Raw genomic sequence first — 13,906 nt, 5'->3', positions numbered from 1 at the left:
ATGCTTTTAAGAAGTTAATTAATAGCGAAATATTTTCTTTTATAATCAAGTTTAATTAGTAAAGTAAAAACAAATAATTAAACTAAACTAAAGTACTACATTCACCGAACTGCATTCGAGTGGCATGAAGGAATCTACTCCGAACCTTTCCTTAAAATAAGATGCCTTTCTCCAGCTTTGATATATTTACAGGTGTTACTTTTTACTTTTTAATAAAGTAAAATAAAATAAAAACATCTTAGTACAAAGGTGTTGGGCAAAAATTCATATACAGACATTAAGCCGATTAAAACTTCAAAAAGTCCTGTGGCGATGGAGTGGTAATGGGGGAATTAGAGGTACGATGGACTCCGGTTCTAAGTTAGCATCTTGCACATAGCAGGTCAGGTGAAAGTGGTCGATCCTGTTTTGACTGAGGTGGGAAAACGGCTTCGGTAGCACATTTGATGCCTGGCCATATATCTGATTGCTCTGCTTACCTCTGCGGAGAGGAAGAGTCTATAAAATATGCCTTAAACGTAGCACATCTCACCCTCAACCCTGGTGGCAAACCACGGTCACTGGGCCCCATCAAATTGCGGTCGAAAATTGCATAGGTATTTTAGATTGTCTTTTAAGTTCACGACTTGGAATTTTAAAACTTAGATTCTCCTGGACAAAGATAGCAACTTATGCCCAAAACGTGAAATCGCTCTAATTGCATGGGAACTATTTAAGTACGATATCGGTGCCTTAAGTATGACTACGGTAAAAATGCAGAGAGTGTATGTTAGGATCGCGAAGACTAACTTTATTTCTGGTCTATGCTCCAACCATATTCAATAGTATTGGTGACAGCTTGAGTTTTATGATGACCTTAGTCAAGTTTTGAAAAGCGTGCCTTTCAGGGAAAAATTCGTTGCTATGGATATTATCAATGCTTTATCTCCGACCATGTATGACCATGACCATGACCATGTTTCATTCGGAAAGAAGCTGGCCGGCATGATGTTGGCAAGTGTATAACGTGTATAAGTGTATAACGGTGAACTGCTTTCGTCTTTGTATGGTAAATTCCACCTTTACATCAAGGGGATCAAGGAGGTGTCTCCTCTCGCACGGCGAACATTTTTTCTTAGCTTTTATAATAAACAATATTACTATTCCAAACAAAAAACTATAGGGAAAGCAATTTTCTTTTATTGTTGACTTGATTACTTTACCCGTATAGTGTTATACATACATGCATGTGTATTTACATAATTATAATTACATATATACATAATTATACGGAAAAAAAAAATATTTTGTAACAGGTATTTTTTTAGTGAACCTAAGGCGTTCTTGAAAATTTTATACCTAAATTATAAATTTAAAAAATAAGCTTTTGTTAACCTCAAATAAATTAGTGATAAAAAATGAATGATCTGCTCCTTCATCCTTAATAATTAACATTATCATACTTCGTATTGGCATTACATGGAATCCAATTTCCGAAATTTATTTTGTTGCGAGTAATACTTTGTTTTTTATTACTTGTTGTAGTAATATACTTGGGTCGCTTACACCGTCGTAAAGTGTGCGATCCCTTGAGAATAATCTCTTAGCGATTTAATAAAAGTTTTTCTAATAAAAATATCTATCAATTCCATTAAGTATTTCAATTTTTAAAAAAGTATAATTTATTATTTTTATTTATAAATAATTTACTTTAATAATTTAATAGAAATTATTTTCTATTTAAATGTTATTAAAATTCCTTATTTTTAATAAAAAGGGCAAAAGGTTATATACATATGTAGATGTCATAGACTATATTTGCTGAATAGAGAATTTTCAATACATCACGTTTTTGCAAACAATTTCATAATATTTACCTTTTGTTTCCGGCAGCAAATACAGCTACATGCTCTACGATGGCTTGATGATGGCTCATTTTATTCTAACGAAATCTACTAAACACATGTATCAATTAAAATAATGTACAAATTTTGTGACAGGCCTTTGTGTAACCCTAACATTTTAGTTCGCAAGGTTGGCGGAACTGATTAATATTTGACTAACCGTTAAATTACCCACTTGTCAGTCATGACAAAAAAAACTATTCCGAATGTCAATAAAAATCTAAGTATTCATTATTTAAGCAGACACATATAAGCACTTTTGTATCGTTACGTTAAAGTATTGAATTAAACGTATAACCCCCGGTTAGGTATCTAAATTCCACTTAAAAGAACCGACGGGAAATTTAATAGTTACTCTTTTTAACCAATTTACATAGTTAATTAAATAAATCAACGAATATAAACTTCACAGGATTTTATCGTTTATTTTTAGAATGTGATTTAAATTAATTATTAAACAAAGTAAAATACATTTGCCGAATCTTATTAAGGTTCATTGACCTCGCAAATGGTAGCTTGATGTAATAACTTTCATTTACTCTCCGCGGTTATCCATTACAAGGTACCTATTGTTTTTTATGAAAATTTACGTTGTAATTTTTATTTTATGGATAGAAGTGTAAAAAATAACGAAATAAAATTTATCATCTTCCAAAGCATATTCTTGAGCCGTGAATAAAATCTTATTTCGCTGCTGTAAAGCATTATAATATTCACTGCTCATGTCTTTTGCAACCATTCCCTAGAAAGCCATTTCATGTGAGTTATTTCAAGGAGCTCGAGAATTTCATATTATTCTTCAAATTATATCATACAAATTACAACACCTTAGGAAATGCCAGCGAAGGTCCTTATATTGTTTATTTCTCTATGTGTAATAAATGTTTAACTTGGTAGCAATTATATTGTATTTTCGTATGAAAAGACTTATATACTTGGTGGTAGGGCTTTGTGCAAGCCCGTCTTCGTAGGTACCACCCACTTATCAGATATTCTACCGCCAAACAACAGTACTCAGTATTGTTGTGTTCCGGCTTGAAGGGTGAGGCAGGTTCCGCTGCATTTTAGCGGTTTAGTTGGAGAGGTTAAAGTCTAATTATATTTTCTTTTAAAAGTTTTATTTACACTGACAAGCTAAAAACCGACCTAAAAGCTTTGGTTAGTGTTTGCTGGAGACTTGGACGGTACAGTTATTGATGACTATAGAAAATAAAATTTTAGAGACAATTTCAGATTTAGAACAAGAAATATATTATCTAATTTACTATAGCAAATTTAAGTTTTATGTTAAAATTTCATCATGCACGTATAACATTAAACCCGTAAGGTCAATCATCCGTATGTTTCCATTAGATCGTCGATTGTTGCGTGTATTTGGTTAAATTTTACAATTGGCTCCCAGCCTAACGCCAATCCACGTTTTAGTACATACTCTCATGTAAACGCACATCAAGCCCGCGGTATAAATTAACCCAAAAAATTAAACACCTATACTTTAAAAACAATTCCATCATTTTGTTTTATTTTTTAAATAGATATATAAAAATTGTTTTCGAGTGTTCGTATATATTTCGTGAAAATATTATATTTTTTATTCATTGTAATCTGGCTTCGCCGACCTGCAATTTATTCACTTTCATCCGACGTTAATGTTGATCGCAATGACGGAGCGATAAATTCCTTTTGTCGGCGTTTTGATTTTACTCATTCAATTTATTTTTTGAAAATATAAATAAGCCAAAAATGTTGCGGTATTCTTTATTTTCCATTAAGTATTATTTAATTTGCAAGGCCGATGGATACTATCCACTTACCAGTAATACAATCTAATAGTTTGACAGTCGATAAGCGAGCGATATGATATCGGTGGACGAGCAAACGGGTCACCTGATGGTCACCATCGCCCACAGACCATTACGCTGTAAGATATATTAATCACCTTACATCGCCAATACGGCACCAACCTTGGGAACTTAGATGTTATGTCCCTTGTGCCTGTAGTTACACTGGCTCACAACAATACTGAGTACTACTTTTTGGCGGTAGACAATCGTTTCTTTATTGAATAAATATTTTGACTTTGTCTTAAAAATAGGAATATCTTACAGCACTGTACGGCTTTTCCACGCATCCCCCTCTAGGTAAATGGTGACGGCGGTTTCTAGGACCATGCCCTACTGCTGTGTCCTGTTCGCCGTCTGCTACGTGATATAGCGCTGTAATCCGGTTTAAGGCTAAGGAGAGTAACGTAAACATCTTGTTTTTTCCCAGTACTGGGGTAATGCTCTTACTGATCCTATTCTTTTAAGGAGGAGTTTTGTAGCTCTTGTTCTAATCACCCATCAAAGCTCGAAGGTTGATTTTGAAGGTCAGTTTGCCATAATTTTTCCACAATGAAAATAATGCATTTTACGGACATGAAAAATGAGTTGGAACCAGTTGGTTTGCCAGACCATTTTATTACAATATCTGGAAAAGTGCATCAAAATCCATGTTTTTGTTCAAGTAGACTCTTAAAAGCTTGAGCCGAGATGGCCCAGTGGTTTGAACGCGTGCATCTTAACCGATGATTTCGGGTTCAAACCCAGGCAGGCACCACTGAATTTTCATGTGCTTAATTTGTGTTTATAATTCATCTCGTGCTCGGCGGTGAAGGAAAACATCGTGAGGAAACCTGCATGTGTCTAATTTCAACGAAATTCTGCCACATGTGTATTCCGCCAACCCGCATTGGAGCAGCGTGGTGGAATATGCTCCAAACCTTCTCCTCAAAGGAGAGGAGGCCTTTATCCCAGCAGTGGGACATTTACGGGCTGCTAATGCTTAAAAGCTTGGAATCTGATTTGCAACTGGTTGGGAATGCAGATTCCGCTCAATATTTTCTGAAATTATTTACTATATACAATTAAAATCAACGAATACGAACACATACATTTTAATTTAACCGTAATGAACGAAACATTAGAGATAAACTAACAGTACAATTAATGTGCAAGAATGAATTTAAATCCATTAACTCGTATAGTGTGACCACTTCATAATACAAAATGAATTTCTTGTTCACTTAAATAGTCATTCTGTAGAAGGCATGTATGGCGTTAACATTAACAAGATTACGCTTAACAAGTCGGTTCAGTTAAAAATAACGCTTATTCCAGGCATCTCGTAAGAAGGAACTCGAAACTCACCGCAGAACACCAACGTGAAATGTCAGAATTTGATGTTTGACATTGACTATAATAATTATTAAACATACCTTGTGCTAGTTGTTATACTAGCACTGATGGTTTAGGATCAACTTTGAAAATGTTCAGCTATAATTTGTATGAATAATTTTTAACGAATATATATGTATTTTCTATAAAATTCATATATATTCATTATAATATAAAAGCTGACATGATACAGTGTAACTACAGGCACAAGGGACGTGACATCTTAGTTCCCAAGGTTGGTGGCGCATTGGTGATGTAAGGAATGGTTAATATTTCTTACAACGCCATTGTCTATGGGCGGTGGTGACCACTTACCATCAGGTGGCCCATTTGCTCGTCTGCCTACCGATATCATAAAAACAAAAAGAAAAAAAAACATAATTGTGTATTTTTGTTTTTTTTTTTTTATACATATTAGTTGTGTATACGAGTTAAAAGAATAGTTTTTTTTTTGTCATACATTTAAATAGTCATTCCTCATATCGTTAATGTGCCATCAATATTGAGGAGAGAGATGTTATGTCCTTGGTGTCCTTTGTTCTAACTCACTCACCTTACAGATACGAACACAGTGATACTATTTATTGTTGTTTGGTAGTAGAATATACTATATAATAATAATATAAGTACCTACCCAGACATACTTGCAAAAAGCCCTACCCTTTAAACTAGTATTGGTGGTAAAGTTTTGTGTATGTCGTTGCCTATATAGTCTCATCATCATCATCAGCCCACATTCGTCCACAGCTGGACATAGGCCTCTCCAAATGCACGCCACTGTGGTCTTTCTTCGGCAACTCGCGTCCAGCTCCTACCAGCCGTCTTGCGCAAATCTTATGTTGAAAAGTTAAGATATACTTCTATAAATAAGAAGATAAATTGATCCCAAAAATGACTCAATCACGGTCTTCGGACGAATCGGTTATACTAAGTGCGCTCGGTAAAAAAGATAAAAAACACACACTTTATTTGTAACGATTATATCCGCGTTAGCATCTTTTCTATAGCTTTCATATAAGTAACGTTTATAAACAAAATATTACAACAAAAAAAAAAATGAAAAGAACCTGTATATCAATATGTATATAAATATATCTATAGTAACATTTTAAAGAGATACAATTTGTATGTTTTCATGTAAGAGTTTATCACCGGAATTAATGCACCAATTTAAAAAAAAAAAAAATTTTACTGGTAGAAAGAGATCTTGTTCTATAGTATATGTCTTGACCTAAAATAGTACCTTTTTTAAGGTTTCACATGGTATCCAGCAATAGTTGTGATAATAATTTATTGTGCGTTAAAATATTATTTCGCTACGTAATGAACAGTTGAACTGTTTCATACGGTTTTCTAAGCATTAAGAACAGGCAATAACGAAATAAAAAAAAAATAGTAGGAAGACATACAAAAATAGGAATCAGAGAACGTAATAATATACCAACCCTTGTGAACAAAGAAGTTGGTGGCGGGTCAAGCCCTCATTAATTACGAGAAGGGTGGCCTAATACCCGCATCTTGGAACCACGGAATGCCCGGCTTAACTATAGGGTTCACATTACTCCAGAGACAAATACTATCGATCATATTGTTACACGACTTATATGTAACTATATAAGATACAGAAACTTATAAGGCGTTTTAATATGGCAAGTAAAATAATCTTTTTTTTTCTTTTTTTATGATATAGGTAGGGGGGGACGAGCAAATGGGCCACCTGATGGTTAGTGGTCAACACCGCCCTTAGACAATGGCGCTGTACAAAATATTCGTCGTTGTATGGATTTCGATGATTTACAATATATTCGTCGTAAAATTAAAAAATCATCCAAAGACTCGGTCTTAAAAACTCCACCAGCAATTTCTGGTAAGAGAGTAAATCAAGGATTATCAGAAAAAAGATAGATATTTAAGTCCGTTTGATAGTTGTAAAATTATGAATCCTAATAAATAGTTTGGTCAGTAGAATTACATGGGTGGTATTATATATGTATAGATTTATATGGATGTCAAAGTGGTATTATAATACCAGCGAAAATAGAACTAGTACTAGACATTTATAATTTGTAGCATTACCATAATTAACTTTGATTCGGGTAAAGAAATAAAACGGAAATTTAGCATTTCGAAACGAAGCGGTCGCAGATTAAATATTGAACGATCTAATGGTAGCCGGGCTTGTTAGAATTATTAAACGAAGCTGAGAGACTTCAGAGATCCTTCGCAAAATATACAGACGTCACTAAAGCCGAGTCTACACTAGAAAAAAAAACCGCAATTATATATTTTAAGCTGTGATGCAAAAGGGATTTGTCATTATCTTAACCAATTAACATCAACAAAATTAACATTCCTTATAATGGTTGGTTACTGTAATTGCAGATATGGATAACTATTTCAATGGAAGATGCTCCTCCAAAGAAAATAAAAAAGTATTGAAAAATAATTTCCATTATATTGAGGATATTTAATAAAATAAATTTGATAGAGACTAATAAAACATATTAAGTTTATATTTTTGAACAATTAAAACACACATTTTGTTTCTCATTATCGATGTTCTATTAATCTTTAAGATAATCTAAGTTTATTCTTCTGCAGTTTAGCTCAGCGAAGCATTCTTGTTTTCAATTGTAAAAAATAACTATAATCAACTATCTTACACGTTATTTATGTTATTATAACCAAACAATAGGCACATTTGTAACTCCTTCTTTTTAAGATGCTACGTATTAATTAAAGATGGTGTCCAGGTTTGTTTGATTTTTCGAAGGGGCCTTGGATAGAAAGGCGGGATTACTATCGCTGTCTCCTGCGCCATAATCCGTTTATGGTGCCTTGGTGAAATTCGCATCTCCAATAGTCCCTACACTATCCCCTTTTTTCCGAAAACGATATCTATTATTCGTCCTACATTCTTGGTATTAAATAGCCCATTTATTGAGGAAGATAGATAGATAGACTATTATAATTACATCAAGGAAAGAACGTGAAACCGCGCGTAATATAAATCAGCAGGATAATATATAAAGCTAAAAACTTTTCGTTCATGTTGAACTATCAATCTGATTTAAATAATATTTTTGATTTGGATAGTCCTTTTCTTGAAGAATTTTTAATGTTGTATAGCTTATTGCTATATATATTTTTTATGTGACTGAATCCGTGAAACGTATTAGTTGAAATTAGAAGCACAGAAGCGTTACTGTTTTGGTCATCTGGGAATAAGCAAGACAGAATTAATTATCGATAACTCTGGTGTTGTAACTACCGAGTTTCTTCTAAGTAGAATCTGCATTCCAAACCTTTTCGGCGGTAGCTTCACTTAATATAGTTTGTTAAATGACGATTCAAAAGTGCTTGTAAAGGCCTACTTGAATAAAGCATATTTTGATTTTGGTGACCACTATCCCCTAATTTCACCCCATCAGATTTTTTTAAAGTAAACTGCATCAGACTTGTTTTATTAAAAGATGATATGAAAAATAAATTAGTAAATATATACTGGACTCGAGGTTTCTATCTAAATTATAAAAAATATATATTTAACCACAATAATGTATTAATAACTTTATTTTTATCATAAAATAATAAGCGAACAACATCCACATATAATAACCGAAATAAAATAAAAAGACTCCCTTTGAAACATAGTCGCTAGCTCGTTAAATCTCTTCAAAAACAAGGACTTATACTTGTATAGTATTTCTTTATTTGAATATAGAATGATTTTAATTAAATATAAAAAAGATCAATTAAAATAATAGATATAAATGTTGGAATGAGAAAAAAAGGCAATAAAGAATTTTGATTAACCAAAGCTGACCAAAAGTTTTCATTATATTTAATTTGATTTTTAATCTTTCACTACAGCTTCAAACAGACATTATTAAAATTGAGATCCATGATAGCCCAGTGGTTTATAGACGTGAATCTAAACCGTTGATTCCGAATTCAAACCCAGTTAAGTACCACTGAATTTTGTTGTGCTTAATTGTAGTCATTTCGTGTTCGACTGAGAAAGAAAACTTCGTTTGAGAACCAAAGAGAAGATATGTGTAACCAACATTAGAAAAACATGGTGCAATAGGGTCGAAAACTTCTCCTCAGAAAGAAACGAAGCATTAGCCTAGCAATGCGACATGTACAGGCTATTACTTGTTACTAAAGTTATTTTGTTATGTTTAATTATAAAATAATCGGCAGTCATCTCGTAGTTTAGAGTTTTCCTACGATTGGGTTTTCGCTTGAACAAGCACAGCTAACTCAATTTGCATTTATAATTCATCTCATGCTCGGTAATGGAAAACATTGTAAGGAAACCTACATCCTGCTTTCTGCATTCATATATGGATCCACTAACCCGCTTTAGACTATACTTCAAATCTCTCTCTGTAAGTCGAAAGGAAATGTTTGCTTAGAAGTGACACATTTGAACTTACAGTACTTTATAAACGTAATACAGTCTAGGTAAGTAACAGATTCTAGTTCTATTCCTAACCAGCGATTCTTAGTATTGTTGGGATTCAGTTTAAAAAGGGGAGTAAGTGAGTAGGGGGGGGGGGGTAAGTACAAGCATAATGGCAATACCATTAAATTTAGCCAATTTATAAGTGTTGGTCATGTACCATCAGGTCTTCCTTTTGCCAGTCAGTCTATCCATATGTCAAGAAAATGCCACTTGATTAATTTAAGAAACCAAACAAAAATATTGTTACACTATTTCAAACAACTTTTCTGGCATTTGAAGTTAAAGAAACGATTACTTTATAGAATTAGCTGATGTGAAATCTTTTGATTTCTGCATTTCATACTCCATTCTACAAATATTAACTGCATATGGAAACTGATCGCTTCAGAGTGCCCGAAAAATTGATGGCCCTGTATTTCAAGTACGTGTGTCGCGGCGAGCTCGAATTTTATCTGTTGGAGAAAGGCCAGCTCAGGATTGAGTTCAACTTACACAACTCTACTGGCATTTTTGCCACTGAAATTTTGTAAAGGAATACTTTTAAGACGTGCTATGTCTTGGCGCTTTAAAACTTCGAAGTTAGTCAAAGTTAGTCAATATATACAAATATATATGTTTATTATGAAATCTGTATATATTTCTTATATGATATTTAAGTCACCTTAACTTTTAAAGGCGTTATACCTTTCGACTGCCTCATTAATCTAGTAGCTAGATATGACGCGGATCCCAAGGTCTTTTGTTCGAGCCCCAAGTTGGTTCGATAAAAAATCTATCAATTTTATCTCAGTAGCAGCCCGGAGTTGGAAGTTGGAAGTGTTCTCACTCCCGTTCTTTGAAATGCATTTAAAGGCATTGGTCTTGTACCGAAATATTTCAAATCATGTCGGGTTTACTGTCCTGTTGGATTATGGGAGTAAGGAAATAGAGAGTCTACTTGTCTTCCTTAAGATTGGTCGCTGTGATCGAAATCGGTCAGGACTATATTATTAATATTATTACCTAGGTTGAATTAAAGAGTCAGCGATATATATAATTTTATAGTTGTTTTGAAGATAACAATAAAGGCACGATTATACTTTTAATACCTATATGAATATTGGCTTCGATTATATAAAGTCCGCAGACTCAAGGTCCGTCCAAACCTTGATTTGATTCGAACCCAGTCGGGTTGAGAATGGCCATCGAGACTAAAATAGGATCAGGCCTTTCCCATTTCCCACCATTTCACTTGCATGAATATAAAGTCATATGTTTATGCGTTCAAAATAAAATCTCCCCATAACAGTTTTTACGGTCGTTACCGTTTTTAACAGTCCAATACATAATTTTCATTTTAAAAACCCACAATATACACGCATAATAATTTGATGGGGTTAATAAATATCATTAAAATTTTGCTTATTGAGTTAATTTATATTCTAAAAGCAGTTTTAATACAATTTGAAATACATCTTCAATAAATAGACTATACTGGCCAACTCACGGACTTTCTTAAAGCAAATAAATTGAATTCATTTATCACCTGTCGCCACCACGTCTACAGCCAACACGGGGATGTATCTTTCAATCTCTACCGTGGAGCGAATTCTGTTAATCTCAACCGATACAGCGAAACAAATCTTGTTCATGTCGAGTTAGTCATAATTATTTATCCATTAGAAAATTAATCCCAACTGTAGAGTTCCTCAAACATAAATGCTTATGTTCTTTTTTGTTAAAACTGTTGATTCCACATTATTAACACATTCGTTTTAATTATCATTATAAAGTATTTACAAATTAAAAACAAAAAAAAAGCAGTTGCTAATACAAATACAACACAGAAAGTACAAATAATGAGCGTGCGAATTGGTCACAAGAATGCTAGCAGTTTGATACGAAATTTAGATTATCAGGACGAAAAATTAACCAACATGTTAGCCTAGTTAGTTAGTGGAAAACGCACCTCAGACCCATAACGGCGTATTTTAATACATTCATTTGTTTTTTATTTATTTAATTAGTTGGTGGATAGGATTCTGGGCCACCTGATAGTGAGTGGTAGCCATCGCCTAGTGGAGTATACTCTCTTCGGCCATAGATTATCCTCAAAAGGGCAGCATGGGTTTTACCCCAGTACTGGAAAATAGGAGGCTTACTCACTCTTAAACCGAATCACAGCACTATAAAATATTGTTGTTTTAAAGAGAAAATCTTTATTTAATAAAGAAATGTTATGCTTTTTTTATAAGATAGGTGGGACGAGCAAATGAGCTATCTGATACTAAGTGTTCATCACTGCCCATAGACACTGGCGTTGTAAGTTTTTTAACCATTCCCTCCCTACATTGCCAATGCGCCGCCAAACTTTGGTACTAAGATGCTATCTCTTGTGCTTGTAGTTACATTGGCTTACTCAGCTTTAATATCAGAATACAACAATAATAAGTATTATTATTTGGCGATAATATGTCAAATTATACATTGCCCTCCTACTAAATTTATATCTAGGATTTATGACTACAAAAATGATGTCACGGAAGAGCAAAATGTCTGAAGATAGGTGAAAAGTGAGAAATGGTAGATGCGCTGAAAGAACATACTAGAGAAAAAGAACATAATAAAAAGGAGGAAGACTAAGGGAAGACTATATTATTATAAGAGTAGATTATACAATTATACATATCCATTATGTTAATTTATATGGATTTGTGTATTTCTTGTATTGTTTTGCAACCGTATTGCAATTTCTCACCCTTTCGTGCCTTCCTTCTGCAAAGTCTAATATATACTCGTATTTGTTAAATGAAAATATATTTCATCGCTCACGAATAATGCTGTAAATCTCGTGTCTCGTTATTCAACGACTTCATTGAAAAATCCTTACTTCACCGAGATCATGTATACTAATATTATAAATGGGATTATATATCAGTCTGTCTGTTTAAACTAAAAACCACTGAACTTTTTTACCTTACATCTGACCAACCCCTAAAACGCGGGCGCAGCCGCTGGCGACAACTAGTTGTACTATAATTTCTCAAATCCTCCACTCGATATTGGTTTGTAAAACAACTCGTACCTATTGTTTACTGAACTCGAAATAGTTCCAAAACAAATCAGAACAAGTCTTCATTTCCATGTTGGATCTCGGCCAATTTAGTTTGTAGTGTTTTTAAAGAATTTAAAAATTTTCAACGTCTCCAATTTTTATTTCTTTGTAAATTATATTTATGTGTGTATCCTATATACATGTATACACACATAGTATTTTATTTTAATATTTGATCTGAACATTTGTAATTTTATATAATAACGAGCTTCCGATCCGTCTTCGTCCTGGTTAAATGAAATTTTTACTTGCTTTCCGATAGCAATGCCATATACTGGGTTCAATTTAAATCATTTAAAGACCCAAGAAAAACACACACAACATTTCATTGGAATCCGTCTAACCTAACGTCTAAGTGAATTCACCCTAAGTAGGAGGAGTTCACTTACTCCTCCCTGAACTAGCTGAAATTATATTCCAGTGTATAAAAATTATACATACTTTATTATTATTATTATATTTTAAACAAATTCGTGAAAAATATTTTATCTTTGATATAATCTTAATATCTATCTTTTCTCTATACAAAATGAATACGAGTTATGCGAAATGTTTTGATGTGTCATAAGTATTATTATTATTTAAATATCTACGCTTCGTATCACCCGCTTTGAATTTGGAACTTTTAAAATTTAGAAATTGATTTTATTTTGTTTTCATTGTTTTACATTTCGGAAAAGAACATAATTGTCCATCGAATTATCTTCACATCGGTTTGTTTATAATGTATATAGTAAATATCGTATATCATCTATTTATATTTCACGATCGTGTTATGTAGTGAGTTGTGAGTTTTTTTTTTATGGAATAGTCCTTCAGGTTATTCAATTTAGAAATCATTTGAAAATCGTTACAATTTCTCTACTTTTCCAAATGAATTTTTACTCTTTGTAGTCTTTGTTATATCCATCATTTCTCAGTTCTGTATTTCAAAGAGAATATAATCGTCCCATGAATAATGAAAGGACAATTAGCGAAGACAACGGTGGTTCAACGATTGAGTGCGTGAGACCGTCAGACAACACTCTCATAAGATCCATTTATCATCTCCATGATTGAAAATCCGTGAATTTTATCAAATACTATAAAAAAAACTTTCAACAAAAATAAAATTAATTAATTAAATTATTATCATAAATTTTATATTGAATTGCGATTTTTCATTTCAAATGTCTCATATCAAAAATGTTAAATATAATATAATTAAATAAACCCGAAATTCGGTTTTCGTGGATGGTGGTCG

Source organism: Vanessa atalanta, chromosome 10 (genome assembly GCF_905147765.1).
Source record: "Vanessa atalanta chromosome 10, ilVanAtal1.2, whole genome shotgun sequence".
NCBI lineage: Eukaryota > Metazoa > Arthropoda > Insecta > Lepidoptera > Nymphalidae > Vanessa > Vanessa atalanta.
This window is presented reverse-complemented; position numbering follows the sequence as displayed.